Genomic DNA, 24,122 nt, shown 5'->3' on the forward strand with positions numbered 1-24,122 from the left:
AAATACTGAGAATTTTAACTGTTTATTTGTCTATCAGTGATGAATCCAAACCAAACTAGCAGAACCATATTTCACCCTCGCAATGACAAGACACCTTACTAACCACAATTCATTAACTTGAAATAACTCAATCTTTTAAAAACAACCATCAAAGCTTGGAGTGAGCTGTATCTTTATTTTAGGAATAAAGAAAACTTTCCCCTCACCCTACCCCAACAAACCAATCTACATCTCTTCTCTTTCTTGCATTTCCTCCTCCATTCACTATGCCTAGCTCTCACTCTCCAATCCTGTCCTCACATCTCTGTTCCTCTGTGTCATTGCTATCCAGTAGCCCCTCCAAATCTATATATGCTCAGGTCTTTCATCACTTACTCACACTCTTTAATCGCACTCACTTCGCAATATCCTGTCACTTATATTATGACATTTGAACCTCAAGGGTACGCCCTGGCACTTGCCACTATCTAGATCTCTCTCTTCCTTTACTCAACCATCTCATTTATACTCTGATCCCTGTTCCTTGTGAGTATGCCCAGCATCTTGCCACCATCTCGATCCTGTGCTTTCCCACTCTTTCTCTCTCTCCTGCTGCACTTCCCTCCAGTTGGGCAACCATGTATTTTCTTTGCGATAGCACACCTGCTTCCGTCTTCATTCATTTTCTCTCTCTCCGGCTGTGTAACCTTGTACTTCCTCTTCAGCAAGAGACCTATATCTGTCTCACTATAACCTTTTCATCGCCTCTCCCTATGCCTCCTCCCCTCTTAAAAGTTTTTGTCTTGCAAGTATTTGGTGACCCTGTCAGTGCAGGTGCTACTTAAAAGTACCCAGTCCACATTGTAAAGTGGTTGGTGTTCGGAAGGGTATCCAGCTGTAAAACCTTGCCAAAACTGACCTCACCTGTGCTTGTGCCACATAAAAAGCACTAAGTCCATTCTGCTGAGTGGTTGGTGTTGGGAAGGGCATCCAGCTGTAAAAATCCTGCCAAAAGAGTCGCAGAAGTTTGGTGCAGGCTTCTGGCTGGCCCGCTCTTGTGGTACTGCCCCATCCATACTAGCATGGAACACGGACGTTAGATGATGATGATGAAAACAATGATGAAAGAAAATCTTGAATGCAAGAGAATAGCTGTGAAAACAGCTTTGAAGATCAGGTACCTCTACTTCCTTGAGAGGTATAAAGTTCAACTCACTGTAGTGGCTTGCTGACCACATTTTGTCCATCTTCCAAGGGTAATTTTACTCAATCTTCTAAATGTCTTCACAGCTATTATCCTGTGTTCAAGATTTCCTTAATTTCTAAAATAAGAATATCTCTTTTATATTTTGCTTCATAACTGGAAGCCTAACTACAAAAATATTTACTCCAACAATTCTTCATGAAAATGACAAAAATACACCATATTTCTAGTGACAGTGAAGGAAAATAATGGTGCAGGCGTGGTTGCGTGGAAACAAGTTTGCTTTGCAATCACATGGCTCTGGGTTCAGTCCCATTACATGACAACTTGAGCAGGCGTCTTTTACTATAGCCTCAGAGTGACCAAAGCCTTATGAGTGAATTTGGTAGACAAAAATTGAAAGAAGCCCATTTTGTGTGTGTGTGTGTGTGTGTATCCCCTGCCATTACTTGATAACTGATATTGGTGTGCTTACATCCCAATAACTTAGCCATTTGGAAATAGAGACTGATAGAATAGGCACTAGGCTTCAAAAAAATTTTTTTTAATAAGTACTAGGGTTGATTCATTTGACTAAAAACCCTTCAATTTGGTGCCCCAGTAAGGCCAGTCTAAAGACAGAGATAAAAGAAAACTGACCATTGTGTTTGGCAGTTGGAAAATGGTTGTTTATATTGAAAGAAATTAGATGCAACGGAATAGACACCTATTATGAAGAACATCATAAATAACTCCATTCTCAGCCTATGCCAAAGCCATACAACTACATGCAATTATAATCATATTCATTAACCTTCTCTGTGTCTATGGAACCCATCATAGAGAAAGGTGATCCAAAGAATCTTCTACCTGTTTCTCTAAAAAATCCATTTTTAGGGATGGGTGCTCAGATCCATTCCCTCACAAAAATGAAAGGAGAGAGAGAGAGAGAGAGAAAGCTATATATAACCATCATAATAAGGTATTGGATAGTAAGAGTGTAGATTAGTGTTTGACCAAAATATTTTAACTCCCAATATTTATTTAGTTGTATGTGGGCATCATGGCTGAAGGATGCAAATAGTAATACTGTAAAAATGCATTTCATTGGTTTGCACTATGAATTTTAAGTCTTCAAATGAGAACAGAAACATTTTTCAAGAGGAGGGTGATATGTTGGGTGACCAACATATTATTGGAAAATATATTAATGATGTATCGGGAAAAAAAAATACAATGACAATGCTTTTGTGTTAGTTATATAACATTGAGGATATCAACAAAGACTGTGACATAAAGGATGACAACAACAAACATAGGGAAAACGACAATGATGAAGAATGTGACATCAGAGAAAATGATGGAGAATGGGATAATGCCAATGACAGTAGAGATGGTGATGGGGAAAAATAATGTTTGTGAAAATTATGATGTTATGATGATGGTGGTGGTGGCGGGTGGTGCAGAGGTTGATGATGAGGAAAATGATGATGGTAACAACAAAGAGGATTGTGGTGTTTGTAATGAGGAATGCCAAGATGATGATAGTCAATACGAGGGTGATGACAAAAACAATAATGATGATGGTTAAGAGTGTGATAGCAATGATAATGCTGATGATACTCAAGATGATAAATATGATGGTGACAGTGGTGGTGTTCCCAGGGTTGATTCTAAGCATGTAAAATTTGTAGGCCACTGTTTTTGCTGAAGGGATCAACCAGTTATGATGTATGTCTGTGAACTTATGCAGGACACCAACCATACACTGTCTCAGAGTCGGCACACACAATGTCACACAGCCAGGAGGGAAATTTGCTCTCCTGTTGGAGTTGACATCCACAAATGATGTGGCATAGACTAAGAAGTGCTGCTGATGGTAAAGATGACAACTGTGAAGGTGGTGATAGTGATAGTGGTGACAGTAGTGAAGATGATGATGGAAATGATATTTTAGAAAATTTAATTCTTTTCTTCGAGTGAGGTCATTGCCAGTACTGCTTGACTGGCCCTGTGGCCATGGCACGTAAAAAGCACCCACTACACTCTCAGAGTGGTTGGCGTTAGGAAGGGCATCCAGCTGTAGAAACTCTGGCAGATCAAGATTGGAGCCTGATGCGGCCATCTGGTTCGCCAGTCCTCAGTCAAAATTGTTCAACCCATGCTAGCATGGAAAGTGGATGTTAAACGACGAACGATATTATACACACATCTACAATCATTATCTTTCTTCTCTTCAGTTCCAGTTATTCAATAGTCTTTTCATGTCCAAAATAAACTGAAAAGATTGCATTAAATTTTTGACATATTTCTTCATTTCTATCAGAATAGCATATGAGAAAATGTAGGAAAAGGCCACTTTGTAGAGGTCGAGTGACCTAACTGCAATATAGTACCGGCATTTATTTTACCAATTCCATAGAAAATGGTAAAGGTAGCTGAATGTATGTGTGCATATTTTTGTTATGATAGTAATACTTAGAAAACATGCTAAAGAAGGAGATACTGTAATAGTGAATATTGATTATATACACATTTTTTTTCTTCCTGATTAAATTCCATTTCTGTCTGCCAAAACAAACTTTCATCAGAAAGGATAGCTGTTCAAACACTTGTTGAGTCATCTACAAACTCAACATACTGAAAATAGTTTTCTTTCTCTTTCTTTCTCTCTTATCTGTATTTTCCTACATACACACACACACAGTTGTATGTGTGTGCGTATATATAGATAGTCTACTGCCACATCCTCTGATGTCTGCATAATCCACTTATGTCACTGATACTTTATTTTTACTGATTCAGGGAGGATGAAAGACTAAGTCGACTCCTGTGGGATTCAAACTCACAACTATTATCTACTGAATCGTTTGTCAATTATCCAAAACTCAATAACCAAACCATCTGTCTTGCCTTCAGGAAATATTTATCAATAATAGCATTAATGTCCTGCAAATATTGGAGAAGCTTAAAGAAACTATTAACATATGAGCATTTAAATATATATGCACATGTGCATATCCACTCACACGCATACACATATGCATGCCAACACAGCTTTTTCCTGTCTTGTATAATTCATTTAACAACTTTAATGAATTATTTTCCTAAATATCTTAACTGCCATACTCACAATGTCAAAAGTGTATGATGTCGTGTCAAGGCAATTCTTCCAGTTCACCAAATGCAATGTACAGTGAACATTTCCAGCCAATTTCTATAGTTGTCCCATAACAGGAAAGACAACGTTTGCTGGAAGATTACGAAAAGAACGGTCAGCAGATAGTTGAACAAATTTCAGCTGAGAACCTTTAACAAAGACCAGAATAAGGTGGTGGAAGAGAGAGGAAGTTATGAGAGTATGGGATGATGAAATGGTTGCAAACCATTTTAGAAATGGGGAGGCCAGGTGGATGGGGTAGATGACATGGAAACCAAGTTAGAAGGAAAATTAAATAGAAAGTGACAGATACAGAGCAAGCACAGAGAAACTTGTTAAATGATGAGTAAATGGGAAATAATTTGAAAACTTCCAGGCAGGCTTGAATTTTATAGAAGCATGTTTTTTGGTTTCATTTTGTTAAGTGCCTCATAAAATGTTAAAGATTGCTGATACAGAGCAAGGTTAAAAGTATTATATTAACAATTTAAGTATAAAGCCACAGAAAGTATTACAATCAAACTAAACTCAAAAAATAAAATAAAATATAACAAATTCTAGTTTACATATGAGAAAATGGAATTATTAATTGTCTTATAAAGCCAGAATAATTCAATAAATATTTGTGCTATGTGATAGCCACTAACTTGAGCGAAAATAGTTCAGACAAATAACTGTATCCTATTTAAAAACAAGTCATGAATTCGTCTAATGATTCTATAGAGCAAAATGTGTCTTTGGTTATCTTTGCAGTAATCATGAATTAGCAAACAATTCAATTGAGTAGACACTGCCCACTTAAAGAACACTGAGCAATGAATTATATGCAAATCAACTCATTTCTATGGCTGGTTATACATTTATCAGAGCAAATTTAACATGACTGGAAATCACATTCAACCTGTCTTGCCAAAATGAAAGGCCAGCACAAATCTACCCAATTAAAAATGATCGCTAATTTCACCAATGTCACCATAACCCAGTTATAGCAGCATGGCAACAAATTTGTCCAAAAATATATAGCAGATATATTGCTACAAATAATCAACAATAAACAAAACAGTATAATAAATATAAAATAAAAACAATTTGTGTACCCATATACCTGGCCCTCTGTCAGTTACAAGAATGAGAATTCCAGCTGATGTGATCAACAGAACAGCATGAAATTTGCCCTTCATCCTTTTGGAGTCGATAAAATAAGTAGGAGTTGAACACAGGGGTCAATTTTATCAACTGACCTCTTTCCTCAAATTTTCAGACTTGGTGACAATAATAGAGAGAATTATTAAAAGAAATCATTATTATGATGAAAGTAAACAAAGTTTGTTTTAGAAGCGTTGAGATGTATTGAAAGATAGAGAAATAATTTTTTTATTCTCAAACGCATGGGAGCAATCACACTTAATTGTGAAGACTTTTGTTGTAGTATCCTCAACACACTGCAAAAAGCAAATGATACACGATGACAAGAATATGGTTGTTTCGTCATTCTCTGAGGCCTTTTCTGGAATATGCCTTTCACACTTCTTTTCATACTGCTAACATAACTTTCAGTGCATCCAAATCCCATTTCCGTCATGACTAGACAATGTGATATGGGCAAATGTTTCTTTTCATATGTTATGCGCTCACTGTATTATGGTTCATTATGTGCTTTAAGTGGTTTCTGATGGATGACAGGCTTCAATAATCTGCAGAGATCATGAAACACTTCAGTCTCATTTTAGAGTCCAGCACTTGTCAAGGATTTTGCCTGTGTACTTCAACTTTGTTCAGTTTATGCAGATATCAATCATGGAGGGTCTTTTCTTGAATGACAATTAACAACCTACAAAGGAACCCTAGTTGACGATAGCTTGAATCCTTATTTCTGAAAGACTAATGTTTATTGGACACAACTACCACGCTTGCAGTGTCATATCTAAATAAACTCGGTTCAGGCAAGGAAAGCTCACCAATAACATTGTCAAGTTTGGAGCATCTCTAAGTGTTCAAGGTAATAAGACACATAGATCAACTGGAAAAGCTTAATGAAGTTCAATTTGGTAATAGCTAACATATATCCAAGATTATCATTGTCTAGTTCTTTGCTGTGGTAGCAGCAGTAGCAAGTCTAACAGAGAAGATCACATATTTCAAAGGAGTGCGTGTGGCCAATTTAATTGACTCATTAACCCCAGTAAATTACTGTAACTTATTTTACTGACCTTGGAGGAATGCAAAACCTCAAGGGATGTAAACTAAATCATCATCATCATCATCATCGTTTAACGTCCGCTTTCCGCGCTAGCACGGGTTGGACGGTTTGACCGGGTCTGGGAAGCCAGGGGCCGCACCAGGCTCCAGTCTGAATCTGGCAGAGTTTCTACGGCTGGATGCCCTTCCTAACGCCAACCACTCCGTGAGTGGATTGGGTGCTTTTTACGTGCCACCTGCACAGGGGCCGGAGGGTCCGGCATCGTCACGATCGGTTCGAGCATTTTAACGTGTCAGCGGCACATGGGCAACGAGGTCCGGGGTACTTTGGGGATCCAGGGTACTTTGGGGATCCGGGGTACTTAGAATGAGTAGGGGGTATGTGGAATTGCTGCAGAAAGCAGCCCGGTCTTTGTAGTCACAGCATTTATCATCACTGAGTAACGTAATTAGGTAGAGGAAAGAATACAGATATTCTAGAGTTGAGTTGGGGAGGGGGAGGTCCAGTTGAGGCGGGTAATATAGGAGGGCAACCAGTGGGGAAGGTTGGGGTAAGGAGAACGATGGCAGGAAGGGTTGGTGTAGGTTCCTAAGAAATAAAGACATTCGTTATCGTCACTGAGTAACGTTATTAGGTAGAGGAAGAATACAGATATTCGAGAGTTGAGTTGGGGAGAGGGGGGGTCCAGTTGAGGCGGGTAATATAGGGGAGCAACCAGTGGGGAAGGTTGGGGTAAGGAGGAACGATGGCAGGAAGGGTTGGTGTAGGTTCCTAAGAAATAAAAACATAGGATATTACGAGGCGGGAGGGAATGAGGCAGTGTCAGGAGGAAGCATAAGATCGGTGGGCAGTTGATGAGCTATGGCGCTAGCAGCTTGTCTTTTCACAGTGAAAGCATATGAGGAGAAGGGGTAGTGGGGGGAGGGGGAGGGAGTAGGGCGTACCCGGTGTAGATGAGTAAGGCGTATCCGGTGTAGATGGTGAGGACAGGGTATACTGGTATTGGTGGTGGGAGGTGAGGAACAGTGTTCACCGGTATTGGTGGTGGGGGTGAGAACAGTGTTCATCGGTATTGGTGGTGGGGGTGGGGGGGCGGGCGCACCGCCAATGGCTGAAAGATGGGAAGAGATAGGATTACGGCTTGAGGTAGCCTGGCCTAAGGTTAAATTTTGTAGAGAGAGAGATAGAAAGATAAATCAAGTTATGGCGAAGGCTTGAAAGTAGCCTAAAAGGTTAAATTTTCGTAACAATGTATGAAGAAACGTAGTAACAACGAATAAAATAGTAAGATAAATTTTTAAGAACTTGCTGCGGACATCGAACGGGAGTTGAAATTGAATTGGGAATTTAAATTATAGAATCGTAATGGTGAGAGGAGGAAAAAAAGACCGCCAAATGGCTGAAAGATGGGAAGAGATAGGATTACGGCTTGAGGTAGCCTGGCCTAAGGTTAAATTTTGTAGAGAGAGAGATAGAAAGATAAATCAAGTTATGGCGAAGGCTTGAAAGTAGCCTAAAAGGTTAAATTTTCGTAACAATGTATGAAGAAACGTAGTAACAACGAATAAAATAGTAAGATAAATTTTTAAGAACTTGCTGCGGACATCGAACGTGGGTTGAAATTGAATTGGGAATTTAAATTATAGAATCGTAATGGTGAGAGGAGGAAAAAAAGACCGCCAAATGGCTGAAAGATGGGAAGAGATAGGATTACGGCTTGAGGTAGCCTGGCCTAAGGTTAAATTTTGTAGAGAGAGAGAGATAGAAAGATAAATCAAGTTATGGCGAAGGCTTGAAAGTAGCCTAAAAGGTTAAATTTTCGTAACAATGTATGAAGAAACGTAGTAACAACGAATAAAATAGTAAGATAAATTTTTAAGAACTTGCTGCGGACATCGAACGGGAGTTGAAATTGAATTGGGAATTTAAATTATAGAATCGTAATGGTGAGAGGAGGAAAAAAGACCGCCAATGGCTGAAAGATGGGAAGAGATAGGATTACGGCTTGAGGTAGCCTGGCCTAAGGTTAAATTTTGTAGAGAGAGAGATAGAAAGATAAATCAAGTTATGGCGAAGGCTTGAAAGTAGCCTAAAAGGTTAAATTTTCGTAACAATGTATGAAGAAACGTAGTAACAACGAATAAAATAGTAAGATAAATTTTTAAGAACTTGCTGCGGACATCGAACGTGGGTTGAAATTGAATTGGGAATTTAAATTATAGAATCGTAATGGTGAGAGGAGGAAAAAAGACCGCCAAATGGCTGAAAGATGGGAAGAGATAGGATTACGGCTTGAGGTAGCCTGGCCTAAGGTTAAATTTTGTAGAGAGAGAGATAGAAAGATAAATCAAGTTATGGCGAAGGCTTGAAAGTAGCCTAAAAGGTTAAATTTTCGTAACAATGTATGAAGAAACGTAGTAACAACGAATAACATTAATTTTACTATCAATAGTTAAGCCTACTGTATCTGTTAAACCAATACCAAAATATTTTAACTTTCAAACAGAAGCTAGACATATTTACACATTCTTTTTATCAAAAGCATTTTTAGTGCTTCAAAAACATATTGCCAAGTTAAGAAAACTGGTTTGTTAAAATCAAAATATTGAATACTGTCTATAATGATACTAAAGTTCAAAACAAGATATGATAGATTTCCTTCCAAACAGGAACTTTAAGAAAATGGTACGAGTCTGATTTAAACTTTCTCTGAACCAGTAATTCCCAATCTTTTCTATCCCATGCACCCCGAGGAAATCTTTGATTAATTTTCACACATTCTACAAAAGTAATATTACATTTCAAGATGGAAAAGTCTTTTTCCTAATAACTAATTTATTGTTTTTCAAATTGAACCACATACAATACTGTAAGTGAAAAAAAACTGAACTTGAAAGATTTTTACTGACTCAGTGTATAAAATACAAATGTAAATTGAGGCGTGGCTGTGTGGTAAGAAACTTGCTTCCCAACCACATGGTTCCAGGTTCAGTCCTACTGTGTGGCACTGTGAGTAAGTGCCATCTCCTATAGCTTCAGGCTGACCAAAGCACACCTGAGTTGATAAAGTTTGGTCTAAAGAGAAACCCAACTAGTCACATAGTGTGATTTAACAAAATGTTTTTAATCTAAAAGATGAGAGATAGATGCAGCTTACATATAGAGAACCGAGATGAGAGATTCTCAAGCCAGACATATTCATAGGCATATTCAGGTACTGCAACATCATTGCTCCTGCTGAACTTCTCAACGGTAGGGAAACACTGGTGAGTTTAGAGGGGAGAGGAGCTGTCCAGTGAATTTGGCTTTGATTATGGTCAATGAAGTGGTAGAGGAATTCAAGGTTCTGTAGAAGGTGATATTCACTAAGAGCACCCATTGAGATTTTGGAAGTGAATGACAGATCAATAGAAGGCAAGATCAAAAATATTCCCATCCATTGGGATAAGGGACACTTCCAAATATCAAGATAGATCAAAGTAGAGAAAGGAAGACTGTAGAGTTTAGAACTGTTGTGGATTAACTCAGGGTGCACTGTTTAATGACACTAGAAGAGATATTGTCAAAATTAAAGCGGCGAGCTGGCAGAAACATTAGCACGCCAGGCAAAATGCGTAGCCGTATTTCGTCTGCCATTACATTCTGAGTTCAAATTCCATCAAGGTCGACTTTGCCTTTCATCCTTTCGGGGTAGAGAAATTAAGTTCCAGTGACGCACTGGGGTCAATGTAATCGACTTAATCGGTTTGTCTGTCCTCGTTTGTCCCCCCTGTGTTTAGCCCCTTGTGGGTAGTAAAGAAATAGACACTAGAAGAGATATTGTCAAAACTAGAAGTTCTGTTGGCTAGAAGCAATTGGAAATGTTTTCATAGTTTGGAATCTATACAAACTTAATAGTGTGACTTGTAGAGGAAATGTTTTGTGTATTTGTGTGAGTGTGTGTTATTGATGTCATAATAAATTTATGTTGCAATAGATGTATGCCTTGCATTGTTTATATAATGCTATTAAGAGGCTACATACTTGTATACCACGCATACTGATGTATATGCATACATTAGCCTTATGTTAGTAAGGTAGTGGTGATGGTGATGATTGTGTGCGTGTATGAATGTGCATGTTTTATGCATGAATGTGTGTGCGCGAGTTAACACATTGATAATACTTAAAAATAAAGTTCATAATGAATGAAATTGATGTCTATAAAGAATGAATATGCTAAATGGCAGCTCTGAATCCCAACAGAATCAGTTTGGAAGCAACAACTGTTTATTTCACCAAGTAACTTGACTTTAAGAAGTCAATACTAACAAAGTACTGGTAGTTCAAATGAAAAACAAGGGGAGGCGACACAACTACTAAATTGAAGATAATTTAATAATAGATGCAAAATCAGCTTTTCGCAAACACTAATACGATTTAAGATATTTTCAAATTGACAGCATAATATCATTAGTAGAACATGGCATTGAAATAATCGACATTAGTAACAAAGTTTGAGAAATACAAGCATTCTTTTAACTGAAAGTTAAAAGAAACCTCTTGAATGTACAATTTACAAATAGTAAACAAACCATTTAGAATTGAGGTTTCTTGTCATTTTTCTATAAAGTTATGATAATTAAACAAATTTCCATTAAAGACAATTGCACTTATTCGACACTCATTGGGAAATTTTTATTTTGCATATTATACAACGACTGATGCAGAAATATAATCTCTCTTTAGTATTGTATGTGCAAGTGCAGTAATCTACACTTTAAGACCTGCAGTTTATCCATTAAAAACTCATACAAAATAAAACAGGAATTTTAGTGCCATCAAAGCTGTTACAGCTAAAACACAAAAAGTGTTAAATATATATGTTACTTCATTGACTTATTACTTACAAATAACCAAACTGAGGATAAACAAAGTTTGGAGATTAAAAGTTCAGCAGTTGAATGATTAAGTTGTTGGACGAACTCCTGAGCCATTGTTTCAAACTGAGAGATACCCCACTCCAAGACTAAATAAGTAGCATTAAACATCTTGTTGAAGAAACACATTAAATGTTTAAATAAGCAGGCTTCATTCAGCCCCACACATAATGACAGGCTATTTTGTAGTTGTTTAATAATTCAATTTCTTTCTAAGTTAAAAAAATACTTGTAATTTGTAATGATTTTATGAAAAACATATCCAGGAATGATTGAAGAACACCCACTCAAGAATCAGATTAACTTATATATTTCAACTGCAAGAGCTGACTTTCGTTAGAACTTAAAAGCATAAGTTAAACTGCTTAACAATGAATTCATTATGGACAATCATAATAAACCATCTGCTTTAACATAATAATCAATTCCTAATTTCAACATCTGGTTACTGTTTCATGCTGTTATATTTTGGATAGAAATAGAAAACATAAAGGCATTTGGCTCTATTTCACTTACACAATATTGTCCACTGAAAGACCTGAACTAATCATATATGTATTTTCCAACCATATCCTTCACTTCTTCTGCCTCTGCAATATGGATTACAAATCCATCGTAGCAACATATTCAAAGACAATATGAAGAGAAAAACTGAAAATGAGATAATTGTTTCAAATAGTTGTTCTATTACTGTAGTTGCACTAAATATCATGAATTCAACCACGTACGGTAAAAAAATACCTGCAGTTATTTGAAAGCCTTTTCAGCTGTGAATTTACAATCAACATATAAACATTCTAACATTAACTTAAACAGGAAAATGACTTGGCATCTTCTTACAAGCATGTTTTGGAGGTTATTGTCTTCTCTTCAAAGAAAATACACCCTTTATTTTGTGTTAACCAGAGAATTAATTTAAATTTAAATTTATATTACTTTTGGTTAAGCTACTGCTACATGTATAGTGATTTAAATTAAATGTTGAGTAATATCATTTTTTAAAGACTCACTTAGAGAAAGAATGTTTGGACTTGGAGGAAATAATCAGAATATTTCTGTATCATCTGTACACAGCAGTAATCAAAGTCACATCAAGATTTATCAGTCCTAAGGTGGCGAGCTGGCAGAAACGTTAGCACGCCGGACGAAATGCTCAGTGGTATTTTGTCTGCCGTTACGTTCTGAGTTCAAATTCCACCGAGGTCAACTTTGCCTTTCATCCTTTCGGGGTTGATAAATTAAGTACCAGTTACACACTGGGGTCAATGTAATCAACTTAATCCCTTTGTCTGTCCTTGTTTGTCCCCTCTATGTTTAGCCCCTTGTGGGCAATAAAAAAATAAGATTTATCAATCCTGAGCAGGAGTGGAATGCTCACATAGTTGATCATTACATCAATGTTTTCATCACTAGATTGGGTCCTACAAAATCTTTGAACCTAGAAACAAAGATTGTTGAGCACTTTCAACATCTTTCTGGAAAAAATGATCACAAGGTACACACATCAACGAGGCAATGTCACCTTCATTACACCAATGAAGGGGATGAAGACATTTCTCAGAATGCTTTCATTTATTCCAGCTGTACACATTGCAACTTACACATTTTGGAATACAAATTCAGCTCAAAAACAAGGAATTGGTGCCCAGGAATGGATGTCTTGTAGGGTGAAAATATCTACATGTAATCAACTTTATTCTATTCAACTAACCTGGACAGGTAAAAGTGACATAACAAGTAAAAATCAACAACATGTAAAAACCATAAACACAATTTGCATCAATAATCGTTTATATTGTATCACTCAGTTTCATCCAAATTCATGCAATAGTTATATTCTTATGGTTTTGTAACCGGATTAACTACCCTTCTTCAAAATCTGCAGTTTCTAACATGACTAAGACATTTATATAAAGAACGCACAGCAGGGCCAGAGTTAAAGTGTTGATTACTATACTGAAACTAGTCAGATACTAATTATCTGTGCTGCTTTCATAGGATTGAGTTCTTACACTCATACTGTTGCATGAACTTCTTCAGTTGAATGGAAAGTATAAGTGAAAAAATAAACATAGTAACAGACACATAGAAAGAAAGATAAATAGCTGAACACGTAGACAGTAAAAAGAGAGGATGGGGTCCGATGAATTGTTAATACAGCAGGAAAAAAAAAACTGATCCTTTGTCCATCAGAGATAATTTAGATATGCAAGTTCTAAGATGTCTTGGGAGGATGAATTGACTTATAAAGGAGCCAAGCAATAAAATCTACTGACTAATTAGACTTTAATATTCATAACATCAGACAGATAATGGGAACAGGCAATTAAAAACAAACCACAATTATCCAATAACTGGCTAGAAAAAAAAAGTATAAAAGTTTATTCTAAATCATTTTTCTAAACTTTAATACCCCCCCACACACACACACACATATATTACAAACACACAGATTACACAGTCATTACAGATTTACTTCACACACATTACCAAAATTCCTGACGCACAACACTATACAAATTAAAATCACACCACACTCATACATACACACCATGCACACATAATATTACACACACTTCCACTAGTAACTTTATTCAAATACAGTTAGGTCCATAAACATAGCGTTACATTGGTAGATTTATCCAATTTAAAGTTTCGCAATTTCATATAGTTATATTTCATTTTGGTAATTCACTAAGACAATTTTTACAATGAAATCTCAAGCAAAGATGGAAAGATAGAACTATATTGTTGATTTGACACAGATAAGAGACTGAAATAGTTAAAATGTAAATTTAAGATGTTATTAAACAGAGAGTTTTAATCAAAACCATACATTGTCAGGACATAAATTCAGTGGACAGCTACTCAAAATATAAGCAGCAAACTTTACCAATATCAAGATGGGCCAATGAATTTGCCTCAACACAATGCTAGACATGCTAGAAATATCAACAAAATCTCCCTCGAATCACTACCATCTTAGACAAAGAGAGGAAGCATTAGACAATGTAGACCTTGATATAAAAAAAAAATGGGGTGGTTACAGCCGCAATGTTTCTGATTGTAGGTCTGCTCAATCAGGTCTGACTGAGGCTAAACAACCACAATTATGATGTTATGAATGTTGAGAGCAGCGGTTCAAGTTACATGAATAAAATAAAATAATTTTTTGAATTACTTTAAAAATTCTAAATGTGAATGAATTACTAGGATTTATGGGATATTCATCATCATCATCATTATTATTTAATGTTCGTTTTTCATGATGGTATGGGTTGGATGGTTTGACAGGAGCTGGCAAGTCAAAGAGCTGCACTAGGCTCCAATCATCTGTTTGGCATGGTTTCTACAGCTGAATACTTATCCTAATACCAAACACTTTACAGAGAGTACTGAGAGCTTTTAAGATGCACCAGTACAGGTACTTTTTACAGGGTACCAACACAGGTGCTTTTTATGTTGCGCCAGCATCACATGTACGCATAAATATTGGTTAGCTGGGGATGTGCTGGACATTTTCGCTTAACAACCCAACTCTAAACAACTGACTTATGACTGAAGATTTTTTAGTTGTAATCATTCAATTTTATGTTTTTCAGTTTTATATCAAAAACTATATTGTCCACTGTAACATTCTCTTTTTAAGATGGTGTGACTTGAGAGAGATTTGGATACTATTTTAGACAGGTTGTACATCTCTAAAACTAACAGCAACAACTGTGATGACACCCAAATTGGAGGGCTTTCTGTTTGATAAACATCAATGGTGTAGAAAAAGGAAAGATGCCAACCTGGAAACTGCTGATCTTCCTCAAAAAATCTTGCTTTGGCCCATGCATAGACGTGCAGATGCATGACCCCTGTCAATCTGGATTGACAGAGACACCTTCTTCAAACAGCAATGCAAAATTGTTCTCACTCCTTCCAGAAACCAAAAGATCTGGTCTGCATGGACAGCAGGATTTTGTAGTATATGATTTGTTTCACTAAACCAGGTGAGGGGAAACTTTTTAATGCAGCAGGCAAAAATTTAGAAAGAGAAAGGTCTGTAGGCAGATCACAAGTTCTAACTCTTATATCTGTGTAGATTTTGTATGTATCTTTGTATAATTCGATATACATTAGGAGACCAGGACCTTTAGGGATATGCTGTGATTGAGAAGTCCCTACAGCTAAAGTGAGATCCCAGCCATGCATGTCCGGACCTGTTAAGAATACACTGGTGTGTCAGGTGGTATGATATGCTTGAGAAGTCCTGCTGAGTCAAGTAAAACCAATATGATAGCTGGGGCCAGTGCCCCTGACTGGCTCCTATGCTGGTGGCATGTAAAAAGCACCAACCAAATGTGGCTGTCTGACTGGCTCCTGTGCTAGTAGCAGGTAAAAAGCACCCACTACACTCTCAGAGTGGTTGGCGTTAAGAAAGGCATCCAGCTGTAGAAACACTGCCAGATCAAGATTGGAGCCTGGTGCAGCTGCTGGCTCTGCAGACCTCAGTCAAACCATCCAACCCATGCCAGCATGGAAAACAGACATTAAATGATGATGATGATGTAACATCTTCATTGATGCCACCACTGAATTTAGGACATTTATACAACTTATGAGGTTTCTATATTTTTTCAGCGAGAGTGTATTTGGGTTTCAAGGGGGTGGTACAAACTTAGCAATATGTGTTTTATAGTGAAAACAAAATTTCCACTCAAATGGCAATTACAGGATGATTTTTCTGTTCAAGTACGACTGTTTTAAGTCATTGTGGAAATGCAACCTACGGAGCAAATAGGCATACAAGTATTGTATGAATTTTATAATTGAAAAATTTACTATATTTTGTATATCAGCCTGCAGGCAAAATAAAATGGGCTTGCAGGCGCAATTGTGCCCATGGGCAGGGGTCTCCCAACCCTGTACTAAACCAATAGTAAAAAATACACTCTCTCTCATATGCATTTTTAGTGTTTTGGTAAGTAACTGTTTGTATGGCATTGGCAAAAAATACTGACTTAGGACTGGATTGAATTCAGATTAAATGCACATGAGGCATATCATCATAAAGTATATCTCACTTTTAACTGTTATACTTTATTTACCATTTGTTGTCTCAAACCATTTTCCTAATTCAATTCACTAAATATTACCCATTTAGGTTTTCAAGACAAAGCCAGAACACAAGTAAATAACAAGTACGAAGAGCAGGAGATACTTTGGCAGAGCCATTCTGGTGCCGCTTATTTGGCATATGTTTTGTTTTCAGGACCTTTCAGCATGGTAGAAATTTGGTTTTTGTTCTCGCTGGCAACTAAGCTGTAATCACATCTACTAGTCTACTAAACTTTATTTAGCTTAGTGTTTCAATTTATGTATATGATGGTTGGTGAAATATTAATAGCACATGGAGAAGAAAAATTTTCTTACAATGGATTTCTATATATCTTTGACAAAGTAAGCAGAACCGACAGTCAATTTAAATTTTGGCACCTTGAGCAGAAAAATAGAGAGGGGACATGTTTATAGCAATTGAGGTCATTAAATACATTTAATCAATCGCTCTCTCTCTCTCTCTCCCTCCTTTCCCCTCTCTCCTATCTCATTCTATTTCCCTCCAACATTTGTCTTTCTTTGAGTATGTGTGTGTGCGCACACACACACACACACACACACACGTACATGTGTTTGCTTCTAGGGCCAAAATGCACTCTCACCAAAACAAGTTCAATGTCCAATCAGCCATGCCAGTATCCAAACAGCCACATGCAAATGTCCCATCCCAAACTACAAAATACTGTCGGATCTTGAACTTAAGAGATTCCAGACCTACTATTCATATCCCAAGGAGCCACTGTTCCTCTCCGAGCTGTGTATCTATACATGCTTTAAAACCATTACACCAAAGAATAGTCGAGTTGCCTAGAATAATTTAGTAATTCTTAATCATACATTCTGCGGATACATACTTTCGCCAGAGAAAAAAAAAATTGCACAAGATTTTTTTAACACAAATCTAAAAATTGAAGAAATCAGTGAATCTGTATACATTTAGAATGGGGAAAAAATCTACTGTTATTAATCAGGAAAAGAATGAGAAGTTGAAAGGTCATGTGGTTGTCATTTACAGATGGTGGCTACTTAAAGATATTCCAGTGTTTAAGACAGGAAATTGTTGAATATATTAATCTTGTTTTATCTATACAATATACATTGTAAAGTTTTCAACATTTATCAAAGACATTACAAAATATTATATTTTTAGTCATGAAGAAAACCAAATATTTGGTGAGCAGCTCTACAAGTTACTTTATCAACAGTGTTGCAAGAACATTACTAAGTGCCACTATTCAACAAACAAAAACTATGGTACCATAGAAATGTATAAATAAATAAGAGAAAGAAATCTGTCTTCTGTCAACATGAGAGCATTTCTTAAATAAATAATTCAATAAATGGAAGAAAATAGATAGATATATCACATAAAAACATTTTCTACAGAAAAAAAATATATTGTGTTTCAAAAGCTGGTTGTTTTGTAATATAATTTGCCATCTACGTAATTTATTTTCTGTATTTCTCTTTCGAAACATTTTGAGTACAAGAGAGAATGACCAATAATAGTTCACTCAATCATCATGTTGTCCTGCCTGCTCTAACACATTCAAATGAGGAGCCCCTAACTAATGAAACATCAATTTTATCATCTCATAATGCTTCTACTATTCATACACATATTGATTATATGCACTGGGAGGCACTTTTGGGTCTGATGTAGGCAATGTGTTTTTTGTGGGGTCTGGGTGCAATAAACAGAAAGGCTGCTTCGGGGAAGCACACACTTTAGCTACACTAGTGATTATATATAGGCGCAGGAGTGGCTGTGTGGTAAGTAGCTTGCTTATAAACCACATGGTTCTAGGTTCAGTCCCTCTACGTGGCACCTTGGGCAAGTGTCTTCTGCTATAGCCTTGGGCCGACCAAAGCCTTGTAAGTGGATTTGGTAGACAGAAACTGAAAGAAGCCCATCATATGTGTGTGTGTGTGTGTGTGTGTGTGCACGCGTGTGTGTCTGTGTTTGTCCCCCCCAACATCGCTTGACAATCAATGCTGGTGTGTTTACGTCCCCATAACTTAGCAGTTTGGTAATAGACACCGATAGAATAAGTACTAGGCTTACAAAGAATAAGTCCTGGGGTCGATTTGATCGACTAAAGGCTGTGCTCCAGCTGTGGAAGACATGGGATGAAGTGGTGAAACATGACCTTCGAACATAGGGCTTCACAAAGGCAATGACTACTAACCAAGATCTCTGGAAATATGCTGTGCTTGAGAAGACCCATCAGCCAAGTGAAATCATAGTCGTGGCTGATGCCGGTGTCACATAACTGGCACCCATGCCTGTGGCACATAAAAAGCATCTTTCGAGCATTGGGCCTCACGGAGGCAATGACAAATGACTGAGACCTTTAGCAATATGCCATGCTTGAAAGGTAGCGAGCCAGCAGAATCGTTAGCATGACAGGCAAAATGCTTAGTGGTATTTCGTCTGTCTTTATGTCCTGAGTTCAAATTCTACCAAGGTCGATTTTGCCTGTCATCCTTTCAGGGTCGATAAATTAAGTACCAGTTTCGTACTGGGGTCAATCTAATTGACTGGCCCTCTCCCCCAAAAATTTCAGGCCTTGTGCCTACAGTAGAAAAGAAAAGAATATGCCATGCTTGAGTTGAAGACCTATCAAGCCAAGTGAAATTGTAGTCATGCCAGATACTGTGCAAGTGACACATAAAAGCACCTATTATACTCTTGGAGTGGTTGGCATTAGGAAGGGCATCCAGCTGTAGAAACCATGCTAAATCAGACTGGAATCTGGTGCAGCCCCTCAGCTTCCCAGCCCTAGTCAAACCAACCAACCCATACCAGTATGGAAAACGGACATTAAATAATGATCATTAGAATTAAAGAAGCATCATATTGTTCTTTGCTCAAGTTTCACCAGAATCAAAGTTGTAATTTTCCAATGAGTAACTTGATCTGGGATTGTACATTGAAACTGAAGCATTTACAACACAGAAGAGCCATTTTAGCCATTTGCAGAACACAAAAACTTGAAATTCGTTTTTCGTTCATCTGTTGATGGGTTAAAACTGTGATATGGTCACAGTTCCAGTTCATATAAAAAAAAAAAAATGAACAGTAAGTTTGCCAGTTTGGTGTGTCTTTAAATGGCTAAAATGTTTCTTCCATGATATAACTGCTTCTTATTTTTCACCTTAAATTACTTTCAAATTTTGGCACAAGGCCTGCAATTTCAAGGAAGGGAGTTAAGTCAATCACATTGACCCCAGTACTCAACAGGTACTTATTGTATCGAACCCAAAAAGATGAAAAGAAAGTCAAAAGCAAAGTCAACAACGATAGCATTTGAACTCAGAATGTAAAGTGCCCTAAGAAATGTCATTAAATGTTTTGCTCAGTGTGCTAAGAGTTGTACTAGCTTGCTGCCTTTTTCTTCTTCAATTACTGATATTTTCTCATGAGAATGACATTTTGGAAACGGTGAATACCAAGACATAATGTAAGCATTCAGTGAATCAAGCCTGATATTTAGATTGAAACACAAGTTGGTGGAAAAAAAATTTACCTCTTTCATTGCTACATTTCTGATGAGTATCTTCTATCTTTTACTTGTGTTAGTCAGATTATGGCCATCCTGGGGCACTGCCTTAAAGTATTTTTTGTCAGATGAATTGACCCCAGTACTAGTTGTTTTTAAAGCCTGCTACTTATTCTATTGGTCTCTTTTGCTGAACTGCTAAGTTATGGGGATGTAAATGCACCAACACCAGTTGCCAAGCAGTGGTGGATCACACACCACACACACACACACACACACAACCAGCTTCTCTCAGTTTCTACCTACAAATTTCACTCACAAGTCTTTGGTCAGCCCAAGAAGACACTTGCCCAAGGTATCACATAGTGGGACCAAACCCAGAACCATGTGGTTGGGAAACAAGCTTCCTACCACACTGCCATGCCTCTGCTTGAGTAGATAAGGCCTCTATTTCGTTTTCAATACAACCAAGATTGTCTAACCCTTTAACATTCAAACCAGCCACATCTGGCCCAAATATTCTGCCGGTTTTATGTTGAAACCTGTAAGATCAAGCCTCTCACACTTACCCTACAATGTCATTCTAAAAGTAAACAGCCACATCATTGAAATCCCAAAGCTATGAGATAATCCATGATCACTTGAAACCAATGTGAATGAATAAGCATTACATTTGTCAGAATAAGCTGAATGTGAAAGGATTAAGGAGTTTTGCTAAAATACCTACAAACTTTATATAATGATTAATTCAACTCAATCAGCACTGATAATTAGTCAAAGACATCTCAGACACAACAATACCATCACTTCTTTTCCTGATATATTATTTATACAACAGCATTATTCTAAAGTGATTTTTCCTTCCAGCACAGACAGAAAGAATATTTGACCATTATTTCTAGTAGGTGAAACAGTCATGTAAAGCTACTCGTGTTGCTTTTATTATATATTGGTAAAATATTCTAGCATTGACCAACATGAAATCTCACATTGTTCATGTCATGAGATTATGATCCAGATTTTAATTTAAATATGAACATGTTCAATCTTGAACAAGTTGCTATTAATATAATTAAACATTAAAATTTGTTTTTATCTCTCCTATAATACTAAAAATCAACATTATTAATAGTATCATTATTGTGATTAACGATTTCATCCTTTTGAGTATGATAACATGTGCACAGAAGCTAATTTAATGAGTCATTCCCCTCCCCTAGAAATTTAAAGCCCTGCGTCAATCTAAGAAATTATTATAGGATTTCATTATATTACTTTATCGCTGTGTAGCTTGCAGTGGTGTAGAGAGGAAGACAAGCTTAAAAAGTCAATTAAACATAAATTATACATAATAACTGAAGTGTACTAGGGACAAAAGCAAGAGTATTGGAAGGAATACTAATCCGTCCCCTCGTTATAACTGAGGCTGAATGCCTCAAAAGTTACAACTACCACAGCCACTGCCATCACCACAATCACTTCTTCCTGCACCATTAGTATCACATTTTCAACAGATTCAGTTGGGTTTCTTATGCACCTCATTAACATTATTAGCATTAGAGAAGGTGATAAGCTGGCAGAATCGTTAGCATGCCAGATGAAAGGTGCAGTGGAATTTCATCCATCTTTTAGTTCCGAGTTCAAATCCCACAGAGGTCAACATTGCCTTTCAGGGTTCACGAAATAGGTACCAGTTGAGCACTGGGGTCGGTGTAGTTGACAGAGCTCCTGTTACCGCAAAATTGCTCGCCTTGTACAAAAGTCTGAAATCATTATAATCATTTTTATTATTATTATTAATATTGATATTATTAATCATTACTATTACTATTATTAGAAAATATCATCATCATCATCATTGTTGTTGTTGTTGTTGTTGTTTTGGTGGTGCAAGAAGCTTTCAATATGACAAAAGTGATGAAGCAAACATGCCACCACTACCACCACCACCACCACCCACCTATATATTCCTGTGAAATCGATAACTTTAACTGCTGTCATCGAAGTTGATATGGTGAAAGGTAGGTCAAAAGTTGCTGAAATGAGTACAAACAAGTGTGTAGTGTGTACAAGAAATGCAAAATAGCCCTAGCCAAACTCCTCACAAAAAAAAGGTTAAAATTCTTTCAACCTTCTTCCCACACACTCTGCTGAGGTTCATTGCACTTGTGTGGTATATATCCCTTTTCCCTGAGTTGGTATTCAATGCCTGATCCTAGGCAGCAATGATTAGGCTTTCAGTCTTCTTTTTAAGGTTACATTTACTGAACCACCTCCATGATGTTTCTTGGTCTTTTAAGCTGTTAGTTTCATGTTGGAACTGACCATGTAAGCTTATAACGATGAGGCAATGGGTCATACACAATGTTTCAAGTGGCACAGGCAATGCAAAAGTAGAAGAACGTCCCTAGAGGTGATGAGTGATCTGGAAGACCTACCACGAGCGTCACAGCCACAAATGTGGAGAAAATCCCTCAGCTTGTGCATGAGTATCGTTAGAGGACAATCACCAACACCGCTGATGTTGTTGGTGTGTTGTATGGGTCCAATAACAATTAAAGTCTTCACAACAACAATGCACCCGTCACCAAGCTCTCCTCACTCATGAGTTTCACACCAAAGACAACATAGTATCGCTTCTACACCCACCCTATTCACCAGATTTAGCATCTGCAGACTTCCCTCTCTTCCCCAAGATGAAAATGCAGCTCAAAGGTCACCATTTTAACACTGTTGGTGCAATCAAGAGAAAATCGTAGAAGGTCCTTGACTCACTTGAGGAAAATGACTTCTAGGCCAGATTCCAAAAGTGGCAGGAATGCTGGGACCGGTGCATTGCTACGCAAGGTGACTATTTCTGAGATTGTGGGTTCGATTCCCAGACCAGGCATTGCATTGTGCTCTTGAGCAAAGCACTTCATTTAACGTTGCTCTGCGATCATTTCAACATCTGACATTTCTAACCTTCATATGTCATCTAAAGACAGGAGGGTCCATCATCATATTTATATACTTCCTTTTTTTTTGTCATCTCATTATTTGTAGATAAATTCCCCTTATTCTTTGACCTGATGGAAAACAAAAAAAAATTCCAAGTTGTTGCTGTTGCTGCTGCTGCTGTTGCTGCTGCTGCTGCTGCTGCTGCTGTTGCTGTTGTTATTATTATTATTATTATTATTAAGAAGGTAGCGAACTGACAAAACCGATAGCATACCAGACAAAATGCTTAGCAGCATTTCATTCATCTTTACGTTCTGAGTTCAAATTCCACCAAGGCCAACTTGGATTTTCATTCTTTCAGGATCGATAAAATAAGTACCAGTTGAGTATTGGGGTTGATGAAATCAACTTAACCCCCACCACAAACAAACACACACGCACAAATTGCTGGTATTGTGCCAAAGTTTGAAACCATTATTATTATTATTATTAAGGCCGCAAGCTGTCAGAATGGTTAGCACACCAGACAAATTGCTTAGAAGTATTTCCTCTGTCCTTACATTCCAAGTTCAGATTCTGCCTCTCATCTTTTGCATTTCATCCTTTTGGGATCGATTAAAATATGTCTGAGCTGAGCACTGGGGTTGATGTAATCAACTTACCTGCTTCCCTCAAAATTACTGGCCATGTGTCAAAATTTGAAACAGCTGTTGTTGTTGTTGCTATCATTGTTAGCATCATCATCATCATCATTGTTGTCATTATTATTATTATTATTATTATCATCATCATCATCGTCGTTATTATTATTCCAATTATTTGATTGCTGCAACTGTATTAATCACTTTAATGTTGCAGTAGTAATGATAATAACAAATCAGTACATGGCTCATTGCCAACTAACATAACTAATCCACCATAAAACAAACAAGCAGATGGAATTACCAACCATTAAAATTGTTCAAAGACCAGATTTTAAAGCAACCAAGAACAAAAGATAAAAAAAAAATTAACCAACTTTTCACTTAAATCTCTTCACTTTTGATAAACTGACAAAGAATAAAAACTGTGTGTGTATAATATTACTCTCTAAATTGCTTGATAACATTAAACGCACACTTTATAATTTGGT

The 24,122-nt window shown here is 37.1% G+C and overlaps 1 protein-coding gene across 1 annotated transcript in view; it reads right to left on the minus strand.

Moving 5' to 3' along the window:
• Positions 1 to 24,122, minus strand: part of LOC115212233 (serine/threonine-protein kinase greatwall-like) — a 788,337-nt gene that overhangs the window by 556,606 nt on the left and 207,609 nt on the right. The window lies entirely within an intron of this gene.

This window comes from Octopus sinensis, linkage group LG5, assembly GCF_006345805.1.
Source record: "Octopus sinensis linkage group LG5, ASM634580v1, whole genome shotgun sequence".
Lineage (NCBI taxonomy): Eukaryota > Metazoa > Mollusca > Cephalopoda > Octopoda > Octopodidae > Octopus > Octopus sinensis.